This window comes from Mesocricetus auratus, unplaced genomic scaffold (assembly GCF_017639785.1).
Source record: "Mesocricetus auratus isolate SY011 unplaced genomic scaffold, BCM_Maur_2.0 Super-Scaffold_100691, whole genome shotgun sequence".
Classification (NCBI taxonomy): Eukaryota; Metazoa; Chordata; class Mammalia; order Rodentia; family Cricetidae; genus Mesocricetus; species Mesocricetus auratus.
In genome coordinates this window covers 35683414-35698531 of record NW_024429267.1, presented here as the reverse complement: position 1 = coordinate 35698531, position 15118 = coordinate 35683414, and the positions used below count along the sequence as shown (strand labels likewise).

Here is a 15118-nt window from a genome sequence, read left to right as displayed (position 1 = left end):
TATCTTGTATTGGTATTATCTTCACAAAACATACTTGATATATTGGTATTATCTTCACAAAACATACTTGATTTATTTTGGGTGGGTCAAGATATTAATAAATGCAACAGTTCTTTTCTCATCGGTCATTGGTGTCTCCAGTAAGAACTGCACCGTCAAGGCCCCCTTTCTGTCTTCTCTCCCTGAGTGCTCCCAGGAGTGGTGAAAGTGGGCACCTGAGAACCAATGCTCACAACCATGGCTCAGGCCATCACCTCTTTACAATGCAAGGAATCCCTGAGCTCGCCATCTCAGGCCCAGTGCTAAGTTTTTACTTCCGAGGATATTCCCTTTTTGTCTTGGTTAATATTTGTCCTTTAAAAAGTCTCAAAATTGTACAAAGACAGCAAGTCTTTGGAATCCCTAATACCAAAATTTTTTCCTGAATTATGAACATAGAATGAATTTTTCACACTGACCTAAATAATTAATAATGATTATATCAAAATAAAAGCTGAATTACCTGGTTTACTTTGCTTCATCTTCATGGAACTCAACTCTCACCAGCTGTGGCTCAGCTATATAATTGGATGGGGAAACCTGATTTATCTGGTTATGGGTTTTTGGTATTAAAAATGTCCATGTGCGAGCGGGCACACACACAATCATGCATGCATACCTGTCTCTGAAACATGTGCCATCCCCATCAGTCCAATACAGAGCTCAAATAGTATGCTGTCTTGAGGGTTTTTTTCTACTGATTCCCTGGAGTTTAAGTTTGTTTTTTCAACTGTATGACTCACAGCCCCACCTACTGAGCGGCAAAAGCAATATACCTTTCTGGAACTCAGTGGCAAAGTGACCTTTAATTTTCTAATGTCTTCAAGGTCCCCGATGTGCAATTACTTTAATTGGACCTTGTAATTAGATGGTCAGCCAAGGGCACGAGAGGATGTATTGGATTCGGGCATTTTTTTTACTTTTTCTTTTTTTCTGGGCTGAGAACTGTACCCCAAGCAACAAAACCCCAGCTGGTTCCAGCCAGAGCACTGGATACTTGGAATGCAGTTGAAGATGCTGGAAGCTAATCTTCGTGCCAGGCAGTTCCACTCACTGGCAGAGTCTCCCTGGGTGTCGGAAGTGGGTAATAGAACCTAATATTTCTCTGAGTGTTTATCATTGACATAAACCCTACAGAAAACCAAAGTTCTCACTGAAAAGTTCTCACTGAGGTGCAAGCAAGGTTGGAAGTTAAGATGCTTTGTTGGAGGCCAGGAAAGCTCGTGTCAAGGGGTCCCAAACCTGAGCACCAAGATTTGGAGTCAGCATCAGGGATGCTGACCCCAAATGTCTCCTTAGTCACCCACAAGGGCCAATACAGGCATTTCATCTAATTGAATATCAGAAGTCTTGCTCATTACTGGGGATTCAAAAAATATCTTGTAACCAAGGAAACAAGTGATATCTACAATATACACAGCTATATATGATTACTGAAGAAAAACATATTAGAAAATTAGTGATATGATCAAAATATCTATATGGGAGAGAGAGAGAGAGAGAGAGAGAGAGAGAGAGAGAGAGAGACAGAAACAGAGACAGAGACAGAGACAGAGACAGGACAGTTGTGGCACTGAATCACAGAAAATCAGTCAAGCCAACCCTAAAACCACTCAAGTCATGACCCTAAATCAAGGATCATGGTGACGAATTAAGTGCTTTTGGCTCAATACTGCGTCTTCTCTCTTCTGTGCCTGCCTTTGATGATCTGTGTTGTGTTGTTGTTGTCTGTTTGATTTCCATGTTTGCTACTTGGAAATCACTTTGCAAAGTCAGCCAAGAAGAAACAACATTAGGATTCAGGAGAGCTGGGCTCAGGTTGCAGCCTACCCACCCCCAAGCCACTTCTGATAGAATCATTGAACTTTTAACATTCTTGGTTTTTGCATTGTACAATACTTGCAATACTCACTCACTGAGAGACTGGGAAATGAAGGGAGTAATATCTGTAGAATACTTTGAAAATAAAATATTCTTCATTAATGGAAAAACAATTAGTTTTGTTGCCATTAATGATGGCTATTAAGGATCTATTATTAACACAAATTAATGTTAAATCTGAAGAGGAATGAAGTGGTTGTAAATAACATCTAAATGAACGGGTTTAGACGCAGTCATTGTAACAACCAATCTTTCTCTGGGTCTCCAGTGAAGGAAGAAGCCCACCACTAGGGGATGGATAATGCAGCTATTGAGATAACCAGCTTTCACTTGTCACACTTGCACCAGGGCACCCCATCTCCGGTCATTCCATCCGTCTTCCTCTTCAGCCTGGTGCCAGTTCATGTGCCTAATGCAATGCCTACCATCCCCTGCTTAGGCTGAGAGTTTCCTGGAAAAACGGACGATTGCAGGAGCAGGCCCAGTCACACTCTGATAGTCTTTAGAGACCACTGACTCCCATGGCTACCACAGAGTATCAGTCCTCTAGCAAACCTATAGACGCTCCTTTCCCCCGCCTGGACTGAGGTTTGATGTGGGAGAAGGGACACCAACAAACTAAGTCCTTAGGGCGTAAGTAAAACACTTCAGGGACCTCTGCTCCTTTCTGAGAACTACCCCACAGCTCACAGTGTCGAATTCCTTCTGACATGCAAGAATCTTAGATAGATACCCTTCAAATTCATACCCAATAAATGGTTGGGGTTTCATTTGGTTTTGAGTGCATGTTCCACCATCCAAGAGCAGAAGTCCTCAAACATACGGTGCCTACAAGTAACCCAGCCTCTGTAGAAAGGAAGATTTTGAGTTGTGGCCCTAACAAGCTATCAGGTGGCGTATGCTCGATTCTGCTTTGCTTTTTCCGTCATTGACAGTGATGGCCTTGAATGCAGTTCATCTCCTTAGCTTCTCTATGCAAAGCCCTGCATGTGAGGGACATAAGGAACACACACGTACACAAAAAACATAACAATAAAGCCATAGACCTGAGACCTCCCCAACTTGTACAAAAGTTCATAAAATCTGCTTGCTGAACAGTGTAGCTCTTGGAACCAGGATGAATGAGCCACATCTGTGGAAGAGGAGATGCATTTACATCTGCATTTCTTGCCATACACAACAAACTGAAGCTTGGAACTGGTCCATGCTTTGCCTATAGTGGGCACTCATGGAGTCTATACTGAGTGGTTCATGGGAAGCAGGGCAGGGATGTGAACAGATATCTTACTTCTCCAAAGCCAGAGAGAGGAGTCTGGGCATGCTGGAATTCCTTTCACCTTTCATTTTGTTTTTGTTTTATTTTTATTTAGGTGGCTAGATGAGCTAAATTTTAACCAGTTTTTCAGAGCTCAAAACCCAGGTGTGAAAATTCCACTTGGTAAATATTCATACTATCAGAAGGAGGCTGTGCTCAAGATTTTGGATGTTATCATGGGTTTTAAACTGCAACTGTTCCCCCAAAAGAGCCCTACAGATTCCCCCAAAGCTAATGACTTGATTGGTTCTTTGGAGTAAATACCCAGTTTCTTTGCTGTGGAATTCCAAGCAGAGGCAATTTGTTGGCAAGCCTTCTTCGTTGGAAAAGCAGTTGTGAAACACATATCCACCTCTGGGGAAATGGCTCTACAGGGGAGCAGGTGATTCAGCAGTGGTGGCATGACTCTGCCTGTCTGAAGCATGGTGTGGGATGATCACAGCATGGCCTGCTGACAGCCCCAAGTCCCATCAGAGCAAGACCCGTTTAGGAAGCACTCTGTGCTAGAAACTCACAGAGCCTCTGCGCATATGTTCTCTTCTCTGCTGCTGCCCACACAGACGGGCATGTACCTCTGTAACTGGCCAGGTCACAGGGTCACCCGCTGAGGAAGTCCCCTGTGAGCTCTGACATGCAGAACATGATCTACACCAACAGGTACCATGTCTTTAAAAGTGGAAACACTTAAACATTTCAATTCTAGATCTCCCCATTTTTTCTGGGCTCAGAAATTTTTATTTGAATTATTCAGGGGATTTTTTTTGCCAGTAGACTGAGATATGAGATATGTCAACAAAATTACAAATATGTTTCTCTAAAGATATCCACGGAGATTTTTCTCCTTTATTTTTAACTTGCAAGGATTCCACCCTTCATCACTTACAGATAGACTATATTAAGGGAGAGCCAACCTCAGAAATCAGAGTAGCAGAATGAAATTTTAATTCTTTTCAAATACATGACCAAGCTCCCTGCTTGTTTAATATTATGGGGTTCCCATCTAACACCTTATAGACTTACTCTCTTTGCCAAGAAATACCTTTTTAAACCCAGGCCTGAAGACAAGAGAGAAGAGTCCTAGGGTCCAGCCCACCATGAACAGCTTGAGCTAGCCGTGTTACATTGAGATCCCTGACCACCTCTAGGACACAGAAAGGCTGGATGTACTCTGAGAGTTCTCCACCTGCTCCTCTGTAACTTCCCAAAAGTGTCACCTCCCTGGGGGTGAGGAACATCACTTGTGAGCACCATGATGGTCATCTATGTAAGAAGGAACAAATGGAGAAAGTACGGATGGAAAGAAACATTTTATGCCAAAGTATTCTTTTCATCTCTGCCTGTCCATGGCTGCCTCCTGTAAGGTCCCTAAGAAACTAGGGGATGTATTGGGGATACCCCACATTTCTTTACAGTTCCTTCTTCATAGGTTTCCTTGGACTCCTGGGTCCCTAAGCCCCTCCCTAGCTTCTCTTTGAAAAGACCCACAAGCACATTTGATCCTTTAGTTTCCTAAGGGCTGTGTGCCCAGTAACAGAGCAAGACCCTTATGAGGGGCTGCTCAAGACATGAGCATACTCATCCACCCACCCATCTCTGCTTCCCCCTTGTGCATTCACTATTTACAGAGAACCCACCTGCTACCTGGATAAGGTTCAAGGTGCCACAGAAGTCCATAAGAGACATGGAATGGAGGTGGTCCTTGTCCGCACAGACCTCAGGAGCACTTCCATTGTGGCTAGTTTGAATTAAGATGTACTGTGAGAATACAGATTGGATTACAAATAGTAGAGAAAAAAACAAGTGTAAACTATCTTAAATTTCAGCATTGCTTGCATGTTGTAGTGATAAATGGGTAGATTATAATATTTAGATAAAGATGTAAATTTCTGTGTATGCCTTGGATGTATTGCAGGGATGAGGACAGCAGGGACAAACACCAGCTAGTGCAGAGGAAGTGTTCTACAAAGTGCAAAGAGGAGCGGGGTGGGTAGGCTCTTCTTGGACTGCAACAGCAGAGAGCTCAGGCCATAATGATGTAAGTTGTGTAGGCCCGTGAGTGGGGGAAGGGTTGCGCAGCCATGGTGACACTAGCCTTTATTAGCATGGGCAAGGTAAGGCAGCATTTGAAGGAGGTTGTGTTTATCACAACTCCATGATGCCCCTACTTCTGTTCTCAGTTCCGCATTGCAAGGGAAGGCGCAGAGAGGGCCTGTGATTCACCTGAGTTCACACAGCTGGGAAAGGACACCATCAGAAGCTGACCTGAGAGGTCTAGGTCCACAGCTTCAGGGTAGACTGGCCTGCTGCCCTCTCTTGGGTCAGAAAGGGAATTCCCACAGGAATGGGAAGAGGGGAGATTAGGAAAGGTTGGGGTGACCCCAGGTGGTGGTGATGCTGCTAGGATTCAGAGAAGGAAGCAGCCGTCATTTACAGGCCCCTGCCCTCCCAGGCTCCTGCTCCTATGAGACAAACCCCCTCTTACCCCTTGATCTGTGTCCCTCTGCCTTGAATACCCATACCCTGTTAGTCCATTTACTCTCCTCATTTCTTTCAGTGTCACTTGCCAGACTCCATACCTAAGTCCAGCAGAGAGGTCATGCCACAACAACTAAGTTGTGGAAGGCTATGAGTGGAGGGCCTCACATGGACTCCCTTGTATGGACCCCTGCTATACCTTGAACCTCGCCCAAAGGATTTCTAGCAGACACAATGGAGACTCGGCTTCTATGTACATCATACTTGCTGTCTCTCTTTTAAAAAAATAAAATCTGTTTTGTTCCCTTTATATAATAAATTCATGGCAAAGCACTGATCTCAGATCATTAGAACCAATAAGTATTTGTTGAACAAAGCACAACTTCCTACAGGATTGGTGCATGGCTTGGGTCCTGGTCCCTTACTAAAAGCAGCAAGAGAATGGAGAAAAGACAGATGCACAAATAGGAGAGCTAGGAATCTGGTAATCTGGTGGTCCGGTCTTCTGATGGAGAAGCCACAGCAGAACAGAAGCCCAGTTTGCTTATGACATACATTTGAACAGAGTGTCAGGGATGTGACATACAGCTGGTTGAGGAGGTGGGATTATTACCTGGAGATAAACCAGGAGGTGGAGAGGTGTGTGTGTATATATGTGTCTATGTGTGTGTGTATGTGTGTGTGTTTGTGTGTACAAAAGGCAGTTTTAGTTCATCTCTATAGGAGCAGTCTCTAAGGGGGAAAAATCTTCAAACCATAAACATCCAGTGGGGAGAAAACGAGTGCACACTCTTGCACATACTATCAGCGTCCAAACATGAACCAGAGAAAGGCATTGCCATCTCTTTGAACCTCATCCAGGGAAGATTTTGCCATTCCCATGGATCTGGGCCATTAGAGTCCTCGTCATGGCTTTGTTCATGTCAACAGCACACATCCACTCAGAACTTCACTCCCTCCAGTGCTCTGCTCATTTTAAACATAAGGAAAATGGCATCCAATGAGTTTTAAATACCATCTCTGAGCTGACTTGCTCATAGACTCTGGGTTTCAATAGAAATGTAGAGTTGCCAGACTCCTAGATGAACAGGTATTGATGAGAAGACCCAATCCATCTTCCCTAGCCAGGGTCTCATGGGGCCTCTGTGTCTATGTCTAATGATGTAAACCTTTACACACATGCTCTCCAAGGATTTGGCCCTTTGTATAGAAGCCCCTGTGCCTGCTGGTGCCTCTGCTTGGACAAGCAGAAGTAGTCAATGCTAACTGTCCAGTTCTTCTTGTGTGTGGTGGGATTGGAAAGTCTGCAGGCTCCTGGGGAAGAAGATCCCATACTCTGTCCTGCACACCATGTGAACATGACTCCCTGTCAACACTGCTGCTGTCTGGACGCACTGTCTGCTTTGGTTCTGTGCAGCTGGTCCTGCTCGCTCAGGAGAAGAACACCCATGGAGAAAGAATCCCCTTCCTAGATCTCAGACTTAAAAACACGCTTCCTGACCTGGTAAAATAAGGAATTCACTTGGTACATTTAAGTTTACAACCTCCAGCAGGCAGTGGGGGCCCCTGAGGCTCTGAATCTGTGCCCCAGGGCCTTGACAGATGTCACCAGGCTCTGGAAATTCATGAGGAAACATCCTCAGGGGAAGTTGGTGGCTCATGCTGGAGGCAAAGTCTGAAAGAGGGAGAAAGTGTAACCAGACAAGGACAGACATTTGTTTTGGGATAACCAGTCTAGAGTTCCAGAAAAATGGCAGAAAGAAAATGTGGACTCCAGCTTCTGATGATGGGGAAAGGGGATGTTGGCAAGTAATTCATTGTCACATCCCCAGGACCGTGATGTGTTGAGACATAGTGAAAATACAATAAACATGTGTTGGGGGGAAATGAATGAATTTTGCAGCAGTCTTCTGGGAATTTTTATTACAAGTGCCTAGTAAGAAACAATACAAGTAAGGTTCTAAAATTAGTTACTTTTTTTTTCCTGTGGCTTTGAGAAAAGTCTAGACAAGAACAACTTAAGGAGGCAAGGGTTTCTTCTGGCTCTTGGTTTGAGGGTTGAGCCCATCACAGCAGGGAAAGGCACGAGGTACTGAAGTCAGCAAGCAGGGAGAGATGAATACTGGTGCTCCCCTCGCTCTCCCCAGGGACCATCGGATGCTGTTACCAACATTCAGAGTGGGTCTTCCTTCCTCAGTCAAACATCGCTACAAAGATCCACACAGCCAGGCCCAGTCAAGCTCACAGAGACTCACCTACCTACACTGCATCTCCAGGCAGAGGTTCTCAAGTGTATTAGCTCCAGAGCTGCCTGTGGGTTTGCCAAAACAGCCTGCCAAGCACTGTCCTGGAGCTTCTGGCTTGTTGGAAGTAGGGACAAGAGGCCTGGCCCCAGGGAAGTCTGCATTCCTAACAAGTTCTCAAGAGATGCTGTCCCCTTTGAGCCCTGGACCACCCCTGAGGAATCCTGATGAAATCAATCTGATGAGCTGTATTTGGGGAGGTTTTACAAAGAGCATCTGTGTGGTACATCTCACAAGGCAACATTTTATTGACTCCTGTTTGGGAGCCAAGGCCTGAAAGGATCACAGAAGAACATTTTCCTGAGTGATGGCAAATAGGGCCCTCACGGCACCTGGCTGTCCACTCCTGAGCCGGAGAGCACCAGGAAGGCCCAGTCCCAGGGGTCACTGGCTCTGACCTCTGACTCCTATCCAGTGCCATTAACTTTTCCATCACGGGGTTGTGGCAAATTAATAGGCAAGCCCCAAGGTGAATGAGGGGAAATATTTTAATTAGAGGAGTGGCTGATTGTACCAGGCTCTTCAAAAAAAAATCATGGTAACTGGAAACAACAGGAGCTAAAATGAGCATCATCTAGGGGTGTGGAAGGGAGATTTAATTAGAATCCTTCAAAGGCAGTGTGTTTTTTTAAAATAATGAATGAATGAATGAATGAATGAATGAACTCACGAGCCAGCTGACTGTATAGAGCATCATGCCACAGTTCCTGGGTGCCAGGGCGCAGGCACACCACCAGTGTCTAACAAAGGACTACTGTGCTTTTCTGTCCCTGTGGAGACCGAATATGCTGAGATCCTGAAATTCTTGATTTATATGCTCCCAATACAAGTTGCAAGGACAATTTTCAGGATTGTTTTGGGGATTTGCCCAAATGTTACTCAAAAAATTCCAAACAGGGATGGTCTCTTGGACACAAGCCACCTGCTATATCTCTTGTCCCTAGTGGTCCTGAGTCAGCTGTCTGGTAGAATGCATCTGAGTTGTCATGGTCACCTCCACAGGAAGTACACTGGCTCAGAAGTGCAGGTCTTAAATAAATTAGCAAGAAGAGTGGCACCCTCGCCGTGGCAGGATAGAGATGCTACATAATGGCATGGAGACTCCAGCTCACTGTTATCTTCATTCCCATCTATGCTTAACCTATTTGAATTTGTCTTTCAGGGGCCCTACAGACTTTGTGGATACATTTTAAGCTAGTTTCTGAGCTCAGTGCTTCCGTCCTGTGTCAACTGTCTACACCTAGACCTGAGACACATACACAGAGGGTAGAACAAGCCTAGGAGACAAAGTACTTGGCTGGCTTCCACCCTTCAGCCCTGGGTCAGCAACAGTATTTGTCCTGGGATCCAGGCTTCAAGTTGTCTCCTCAATGTACCAACTTCATGCAACTATCCCAGCTCAAGTTCTCTTTTTTCAGAGGGCCAAGGACCTAAATGCACATTCTTCTATCCAAGGGCCTTCTTAACTCTCACTGATGGGGTTAGGCACAGCCCTCAGCAGCCATTAGTTTCAATTCCCATCTCTAATTCCTCTGTGCTTGATGTCTGAAGAGCTCTCTTTCCATCTGTCTTATTCTTGGTTTTTTTTTTGTTTGTTTGTTTGTTTGTTTGTCTTACTGTTTCCATTTTATCCAGCATCTCAGTCTTTTGGAAGGAATAAAGACTAGAAATACATGCTGACCATTGTAGGTGCCTTCACTAAATTCTCACACTAAACTCACACAACCACCCCAAAAGTTATCATCATTCTCACTCAACCAATGTAGCAGCAAAGAATTGGAAAGATTTTGCTCCCCAAGTTCAAAACAGAAATTCTAAGAAATTAATAAAGAATGGGTGGTATTTAACCCGTTACCCCAGAACCCCAGACTCAGTCTACATGGACTCTCTCCTAATCCCTCATTTTGTTTCCTTATCCATCTAATTTGGGGCCTTGCATAAGCCCCAGGGCAAACTGATCACTGACCAACCCACACTGATATCTTTGCTACAGAGCCCTCCTTCACTTGAGCATCTCCTCCTTGCTGTCTCTACCAGGTCTGCCTTCTCAGTCAGTGATCCCTCTTCCCTACCTCTTTGCCCTCTTGAGTTAAGTATGGCAAGTATTGAGAAGGAATGGGATACTGAGTGACAGGGAGGGGAGGGAGGACAAGAGAGAAGCATCAGAGCAACACACTAACCTGTAATGGCAGAGTGGGAAGAGCTTAGAGCAGAGGTGCGTGCCAGCTGTGGTGCCTTAGATGACAGATCACATGAGACAGAGACCCAGAGGGCATGTTTAGGCTGGTATGAGAGGGCAGCACTGGTGAGTCCAATTTGGGACACAATGAATTTGAAATACCCGCAGAATCTCCAGGTGAGGCTATTCAGGGACAATCTGACATGTGAGCCCACTGCCCAGCAGCTGAGATCCTAGTGTGATCCAATGTTATGCACAAACACTGCCTTTATGTGAAATGAAAGGACAGGAAGCAAAACATGGAAGCCCCATCCCACCCCCATGGTGGCCTGCATGTCACCTCCAACTCCCAGTAAGTTTACAAGCTCCTTGTGATTGGGAGCCTTGTCATCTCTTTCATTCCCTTTTCAAAAGCTCCCTAGCAGAATTGATCTTCCTGCTTTAACAGGGAATTGGATAGCCTAGGCAAGAATATGGAAAGGTGCTTTCAAATGGAAGGCATGTTCCAAAATTGATGGTTGCTACAATTGTTGTTGTGACTTCCCCCTCCCCTAGATCCTGTTGCCTTCCGAATAAAAGCAACTCTGGTCCTTAGTCCTCCAGCTCCAAAGGATGCTTGCAGCCTCATCCCACACTCCTTACCTCTCTCAAACACCTACCCACCCAAACCTGCATCGGTGTCTACTGCCTCCCATCTCCCTAATATATCACACGCACATGCACACCTATAGCATGAATTTACCCGGCACCTTGCACAAACCTAGGATGACTATGAATCCCAGCCTATTATCAATGCCTCAGTTGGACTGAAAACTCTAGCTAGGTTTAGGGGTTCTTTTCCACAAAATATGTTTTGCAAGTCTCTACAGAAATGACTGAAAGAATTAGACACCATATGCTGCCAAACTGATGCCTCCAACAGTGAGGAAAAAAAATGACCGATTAAAGGAATAAGAGGTTTCTGCTTCATTTGTTGAAATTTATTCTACCTTTTCTGCCCAATGAAACCTTAACAGTCCTGCAGTATTCACCCTAAACTCCACTTCCTCCCTGCTTGAAAGATCTCTCCATTCTCCGGAACCTTGGAGTGCTCTGCACTTGAGTTACAGCACTTATTTAAATCCCCATTATATTAGAATATTTTTGTATGCAATACCCTCCTATCCTTCTCCCCCTCCCCACTAAATTGAAACTCGGGAAGGCAAAGAATCTGTCTCATAAGCTCTGCTGTCTCTTGCAACCTCAGTAGACACAGACATTGGACACAGTACTTAGAAAATCAATGTGTCACATGCTAAATAGCTGCATTTAAAAATACCTGATTTAATGGAGAAACTAAGTCAGAACTTCCAACCTGGATATGGTATTTGAATCAGACTGTAAGCAGCTGTGAAGAGAATCTTCCAGAATCATACCTGCCCTTGGTGTGTGTTTCTGAATCTCTGGCCTCTTTTTCACTACCACCTAAAGAGCAGCCACAACGACCTAACAAAGAATCCCATCTGCAGGTGTTCTGCAGGAGGTGGCCTTGTCTAGGTCATGCCTTGGGCATCTACTCATGGCCACCATGGGACAGGTGCCAAGCTAGTTAGGTTTGCCAGTGATTCACAAGCAGCTAAGAATTAAAGTTCGTCTCTCCCCCAAGGAAAGGTCACTTTGCCTTTTTCCTTGTCTTGGTTGACCTATGTAACAATACTTCTATTTCTGCTGCCTCCTGGCTCGATCATTTTTCAATTACAGTCTGTTCCTGCCGTTCTAGCCAAGGGTCAATGTGGGTCTCTTCCTGATCATAGATCCACATTTATGAAACTCTAATTAGGCATCTCCTTCAGCGGCTGACATAGCTCACTGGGACAAGTCTGCAGCCATAAGCTTAGTGTGAACTAAAAGACTGTTTGGATGCCCAATTAAGAGCTCATGAGCACAGTTCGGCTCATTCCTCTGGGCCTTGGCTGCTCCTCACGTAGGTAGTAAGCCTCTGTTTCGATTTGGCAACACATGAGTGTACTATCTTTTGTGATTCTTCACAGACACAAGACAAGATGTGTTCCTTTACAAACTTCTGAGATTCCCCTCCCCAACTTGGTACTTAATGTGACAACAGTACAACACAGGAACCTTCTCGAATTCTCTGGGTAAAAGAATAAAGAGTTATAATCTTTATATGGAAAAAAATCACTGTGTGTATCAAGAACCTAAAATAACTCTGATATTTGAGCCATTTAATATCCTTCCAAGCATCTTTCCTAAGGATATATTCAGAAATACAGACAGACATTTATGCCCAAGAAATTGATTATAGCATCATCTGTAATCGTTGTTATGAAATTAATCTAATAATGAGACAATAGTTATGTGTATTATGGGATATTCATAGGCACATCACATGGCCACTTATAATGGGGTTTTCAATGCCAACATTAACTGATACATGCAAACTTTCAAATCATTAGACAGTGTGATCCAAACAGGGCTTTCATGGCTGTTGTTCCTCAGGATGTTTATACAAACACTGTAACTAGAAATGCCCCCATCTCCAAGGTTGAAACTGTGTTAAAGGCATATTCTTTAAGTCTATTTGGAGCATGGATATACTCATGAGGGAGTGAAAGCCTCTTCACTTCCACCATGAGGCTCAGCCCAGGACACAGGCTCCCTGTATTATGAAAGGCATCATAGAAGCTGCCTATCAATGAAGCACAATTCAGAAAAACTGTAGTAAAAGTATCTAGGAAACAAACTACCATATTGGGAAGGGCTCTGGTGCTCATAAAATATGAAATGGTTCTTATTCTTCCTGGAAATGTTTTCTGTTGTCTTATGAAAAGGCTAAATGTAGAGAGGGCCAGATGACCATTGCACTTCATCTTCAGCAGCCTCCGAGTGTAGTATGATGGACTGGAGCACATGGGATTGACCTGCCATGTGCACAGAGACCATAAGTGCTGCGAGGGTAGTGATGGGAATCAGAACTAGGAGCCCTTGTATGCTACAGACACAGCTCTCCCTGATGACTTACTTTCTACGGGGGAGGAAATGTGTCCAGAACATTTCATTGTTACCCTGGAACTAACCAGAAGCTTCCAGATACCTCTTAGATGTAAACCATATTCTAAGTTTCTTCTGCTGCCTGGCTATCCTTGACCCCAACTCCAAACACAGGCTGCATTGAGATCCCTTGGGTTGGAAGCTTCATTCAAATGCTTCTCTTCCAACAGCCCTAAAGTCATAGTTCCTCCTGTCTAGTACCCCTATGACCTAGGATCACCCCCCCTTTTAGTCACAGGCTCAACCCCAAATCTCTGCATCTAGATATGGTCTGATTAAAGTGGGAAGTATAAACTGAGTCAGAGACTCTCACTGAATTCAACAAGATACTGCCTGGACTCATCCTGCTCACCTACTAAAGTCCCTAAAATATTCATCAGGCTTTATCATACTAATAGGCTTCAAAAGGAATAATTTTCTAGGATATGAAATGGGACAATATAAAAAGAACATTAAGGAAAAAAATTCTTATTCCAAAATGAAAGGGAAAAGATCATTTAGCATCCCTGTTGGTGTTATCTATTCATGAGAAACAGCACATTTAATCCAGTGTGGAATGGAGGGAGGGCTTTGATGCCCTCACCTTGAGGTCACCTTCATGTAGAACTCATCAGCCTCCCCTGCCATCTGTGGCAGGGGTGATGGAGAGTAGATGATACAGATGAAAGACACTTCAGAGGATTCCACAGGGTGCAGAGGGAGTGGAGGAGACTGAACACAAAGGAGAGAGCCCAGGCTTGCACAGAGGGAGGGGAGCGCTAGTCCTGCTGCCTCTTCTGTTTTCTGCCTCCCTTCGCACGTTTTCTGTTACTGATTGTACAATGTGAGTCTGGTCTCTGGGGCCATGAGATATGTCTCCTGCTGTATCAGTTATTCTTACATCACTATAACCAAACACCTAAATGGAGGAGAGAAAACTGCTTTTGCTCATTGTTTTGGAGATGTCAGTCCATCATAACAGAGAGGGATGGCAGAGCAGAGCCATCCTTGGTAGTCAAGAAACACAGGAAATGTCCAGGGTGAGATACAGTTCCAAAGACACCCTTGTAGTAACCTCTTCTTCTAACTAGCCTCATCCCCCACATCCCTAGCTTTTACCACCTCCAAGTAATATGGCCATATTATGAATTCATTAAGGGATTAATTAATTCATTAAGTCAGAGCCGTATGGAGGCAATCATCCCTAGAAATGTCCCCATTGACACACCAGAGGTGTGCTTCACTGGTTCCCTGTGTTTCTCAACCCAGTGAGGATGACAGTCAAAATCAACTGTCACACCACCCTCTCACCCACATTCTACGAATCCATCAATGCTGGTCTCCAGCCATGAAAAAGAACAGGACCCTGGGTATGGCTGGCTGTGAAAAGACTATGTTAAGAGTATCCAGTTCTCAGTACAGGCCAAAAGGTTCACTTGTGGCCCTTCTCTGCTTCCCCGGATGCATCAAATGCAGTATGCCCTCTGTGCCTAAAGGTTCTACATCCATGAATCCACCCAAACTTAGGAATGGCTCCCATATTGAATATGAGTAGGCTTTTTCTTTTCTTGTTGTTAGTCTCTAGGCAACACAGCTGATCAATTATTTAAAGAATTTACATTGCATTGGGCACTATAAGAGATCTGGAGTTTATTTAGAGTACACAGAAGGATATGCGCATGTTACCTGCAAATGCAACACCATTTTATACAAAGAACTTGAGCATCCGCAGATTTTTAAACTCAGATTGGTTCCTGGAGCCAATCCTCTGAACACTGAAGGGTGACTGTACTCAGCCAGTGACTGGATCTGCTTTTAATTCTTCTTCTCATTGTGTTTGATAATGAGTTTGATAACCTTAATGTGTGGTATATGTCAAAATTATGTTCTTTAAGTCTT

The 15118-nt window shown here is 44.3% G+C and overlaps 1 protein-coding gene and 1 long non-coding RNA gene across 3 annotated transcripts in view; one reads left to right on the top strand and one right to left on the bottom strand.

Annotated features, from left to right (window-relative positions):
• The window catches only part of Clstn2 (calsyntenin 2), a 565401-nt gene that overhangs the window by 511418 nt on the left and 38865 nt on the right, over nucleotides 1–15118 (top strand). The window lies entirely within an intron of this gene.
• Nucleotides 4290–15118, bottom strand: part of LOC110342865 — a 118679-nt gene continuing 107850 nt past the window's right edge. Inside the window, exons 4-5 of the long non-coding RNA XR_005874982.1 lie at nucleotides 4870–4970; nucleotides 4290–4495 (exon numbers count right to left, since the gene is read on the bottom strand). This is a non-coding gene — a long non-coding RNA (uncharacterized LOC110342865). The remainder of the gene's footprint in view (nucleotides 4496–4869; nucleotides 4971–15118) is intronic.